This window comes from Arachis hypogaea, chromosome 6 (assembly GCF_003086295.3).
Source record: "Arachis hypogaea cultivar Tifrunner chromosome 6, arahy.Tifrunner.gnm2.J5K5, whole genome shotgun sequence".
NCBI classification, from domain to species: Eukaryota; Viridiplantae; Streptophyta; class Magnoliopsida; order Fabales; family Fabaceae; genus Arachis; species Arachis hypogaea.
In genome coordinates, this window is record NC_092041.1 from 60203858 (window position 1) to 60207937 (window position 4080).

General features: G+C 34.3%; 1 non-coding gene across 1 annotated transcript; it reads right to left on the reverse strand.

Annotated features, from left to right (window-relative positions):
- Positions 1-2332: 2332 nt before the first annotated feature.
- Positions 2333-2436, reverse strand: LOC112700478 (small nucleolar RNA R71). The gene has a single exon (XR_003153387.1). It is a non-coding gene; the product is annotated as a small nucleolar RNA R71 (small nucleolar RNA).
- Between the last annotated feature and the right edge of the window lie 1644 nt (positions 2437-4080).

Here is a 4080-nt window from a genome sequence, read left to right on the forward strand (position 1 = left end):
TATTTTTCGAAAAACCAATAATATCTTAAATTAGTTAAATCCGCCTGACTGGGATTTACAAGATGACCATAGCTTGCTTCATACCAACAATCTCTGTGGGATCGACCCTTACTCACGTAAGGTATTACTTGGACGACCCAGTACACTTGTTGGTTAGTTGTGCGGAGTTGTGACAAAGTGTGATTTATGTTTGAGAGCACCAAGTCTTTGGAGCAATTGTTAATGATCACAATTTCGTCCACCAAGTTTTTGGCGCCATTGCCGGGGATTGTTCGAGTTTGGACAACTAACGGTTCATCTTGTTGCTCAGATTAGGTAATTTTCTTTTCAAAAATCTTTCAAAAAAAATTTTCTTTATTTTCATTTTTCTAAAGAATATTTTCGAAAAACTTATTAAGAAAATACAAAAAAATCATAAAATCATAAAAATCAAAAATATTTTTTGTTTCTTGTTTGAGTCTTGAGTCAATTTTTAAGTTTGGTGTCAATTGCATGTTTTAAAAATTATTATGCATTTTTCGAAAAATTCATGCATTCATAGTGTTCTTCATGATCTTCAAGTTGTTCTTGGTAAATCTTCTTCTTTGATCTTGATGTTTTCTTGTTTTGTGTCTTTTATTGTTTTTCATATGCATTTTTGCATTCATAGTATCCACGCATTAAAGAATTCTAAGTTTGGTGTCCTGCATGTTGTCTTTGCATCAAAAAATTTTCAAAAATATGTTTTTGATGTTCATCATGATCTTCAAAGTGTTCTTGGTGTTCATCTTGACATTCATAGTGTTCTTGCATGCGTCATATGTTTTAATCCAAAATTTTCATGTTTTGGGTCATAATTGTGTTTTTCTCTCTCATAATTAAAATTTCAAAAATCAAAAATATATATTTTCCCTATTTCTCTCAAAATTTCGAAAATTTGAGTTGACTTAGTCAAAAAATTTTATAATAAGTTGTTTCTTATGAGTCAAGTCAAATTTTCAATTTTAAAAATCTTATCTTTTCAAAATCTTTTTCAAAAATTAAATCTTTTTTATTTTTTATTTAATTTTCAAAAATCTTTTTAAATATTTTTCAAAAATCTTTTTCTTAATTTTATCTTGATTTTCGAAAATTATACTAACAAGTAATATGATTGATTAAAAAATTTGAAGTTTGTTACTTTCTTGTTAAGAAAGGTCCAATCTTTAAATTCTAGAATCATATCTTTTAGTTTCTTATTAAGTCAAGTAATTGAATTTAATTTTAAAAATTAAATCTTTTTTATCATATCTTTTATATTATATCTTTTCTAAAATTTTATCTTTTTTAAAAATTTGATTTTAAAATATCTATTCTAACTTCTTATCTTCTTATCTTTTCAAATTTGATTTTCAAATCTTTTTCAACTAACTATTTGACTTTTTGTTTGTTTCTTATCTTTTTTAAAACCACCTAACTACTTTTCCCTCTCTACTTTTCGAAAATATCTCATCCCTTTTTCAAAATTTTTTTAATTAACTAATTGTTTTAAATTTTAATTTTAATTCTATCTCATCTTTAATTTTCGAAAATCACTAACTCATTTTCAAAATTAATTTTCGAATTCTCTCTCTCATCTTCTTCTATTTATTTATTTAATTACTAACACCTCTCTTCATCTCTCTTCATCTCCAATCACTTCCTCTATCCTTACCCTTGTGTTTGGATTATTCCTTCTTCTTAATCCTTATCCCCTTTCTTCTTCTACTAATAATAAGGATCCTCTTTATTGTGACATAGAGGATTCCTCTTCCTTTCTTTTTTCTCTTCTCTTTCATATGAGTAGGAATAAGGAAAAAATACTCTTGTTGAAGCTGATCCTGAACCTGAAAGGACTCTGAAGAGGAAACTGAGAGAAGCTAAATTACAACAATTTAGAGGCAACCTTTCTGAAATTTTTGAACAAGAGAAGGAGATGGCAGCCGAACCCAACAACAATAATGCAAGGAGGATGCTTGGTGATTTTAGTAAACCCACGTCCAAGTTTGATGGAAGAAGCATCTCAATTCCTGCCATTGGAGCAAACAATTTTGAGCTGAAACCAAAATTAGTTGCTTTAATGCAACAGAACTGCATGTTTCATGGACTTTCATCTGAAGATCCTTACCAGTTTTTAACTGAGTTCTTGCAGATTTGTGAGACTGTTAAGAAAAATGGAGTAGATCCTGAAGTCTACAGGCTCATGCTTTTCCCTTTTGCTGTAAGAGACAGAGCTAGAACATGGTTGGACTCACAACCTAAAGATAGCCTGGACTCCTGGGATAAGCTGGTCACGGCCTTCTTGGATAAATTCTTTCCTCCTCAAAAGTTGAGCAAGCTTAGAGTGGATGTTCAGACCTTCAAGCAAAAAGATGGTGAATCCCTCTATGAAGCTTGGGAAAGATACAAGCAGATGACCAAAAAGTGTCCTTCTGACATGTTTTCAGATTGGACCATATTAGATATATTCTATTATGGTCTATCTGAGTTTTCAAAAATGTCATTGGACTATTCTGCAGGTGGATCCATTCACCTAAAGAAAACGCCTGCAGAAGCTCAAGAACTTATTGACATGGTTGCAAATAACCAATTCATGTACACTTCTGAGAGGAATTCCGTGAATAATGGGACGCCTCAGAGGAAAGGAGTTCTTGAAATTGATGCTCTGAATGCCATATTGGCTCAGAACAAAGTGTTGACTTAGCAAGTCAACATGATTTCTCAAAGTCTGAATGGATGGCAAAATGCATCCAACAGTACTAAAGAGGCATCTTCTGAAGAAGAAGCTTATGATCTTGAGAACCCTGCAATGGCAGAGGTAAATTACATGGGTGAACCTTATGGAAACACCTATAATTCATCATGGAGAAATCATCCAGATTTCTCATGGAAGGATCAACAAAAGCCTCAACAAGGTTTTAATAATGTTGGAAGAAATAGGCTCAGCAATATCAAGCCTTATCCATCATCTTCTCAGCAATAGAAAGAGAATTATGAATAGAATACCTCTAATTTAGCAAATATAGTCTCTGATCTGTCTAAGGCCATTTTAAGTTTCATGAGTGAAACAAGGTCCTCCATAAGAAATTTGGAGGCACGAGTGGGCCAGCTGAGTAAGAAAGTAACTGAAACTCCTCCTAGTACTCCCCCAAGCAATACAGAAGAGAATCCAAAAAGAGAGTGCAAGGCCATTGATATAGTCAATATGGCCGAATGCAGAGAGGGAGGAAAGGACAAAAATCCTAGTGAGGAAGACTTCCTGGGACGTCCTCTGAGCAAGAAGGAGTCCCCTATTGAGGACCTAAAAGAATCTGAGGCTCATATAGAGACCATAGAGATTCCATTAAACCTCCTTCTGCCATTCATGAGCTATGAAGACTATTCTTCCTCTGAAGAGGATGAAGATGTAACTGGAGAGCAAGTTGCTCAATATTTAGGAGCTATCATGAAGCTCAATGCCAAGTTGTTTGGTAATGAGACTTGGGAAGGTGAACCACCCTTGCTCATTAGTGAACTAAATACATGGGTTCAGCAAACATTACCTCAAAAGAGACAAGATCCTGACAAATTCTTAATACGCTGTACCATAGGCACCATGACCTTTAACAAGGCTCTATGTGACCTGGGGTCAAGCATAAATCTTATGCCACTCTCTGTAATGGAGAAACTAGGGATCATTGAGGTACATCCTGCCATATTCTCATTACAAATGGCAGACAAGTCAGTAAGACAAGCTTATGGATTGGTAGAGGACGTGTTAGTGAAGGTTGAAGGCCTTTACATCCCTGCTGATTTCATAATCTTAGACACTAGGAAGGAGGAGGATGAATGCATCATCCTTGGAAGACCTTTCCTAGCCACAACAGGAGCTATGATTGATGTTGACAGAGGAGAGCTAGTCCTTCAATTGAATGGGGACTACCTTGTGTTTAAGACCCAAGGGTGTTCTTCTGTAAACATGGAAAAGAGGCACAGTAAACTTCTCTCAATACAGAGTCAAACAAAGCCCCCACAATCAAATTCTAAGTTTGGTGTTGGGAGGTGGTGCGCGAAATTGTGAACAATACTTTTCACAACTCTCAT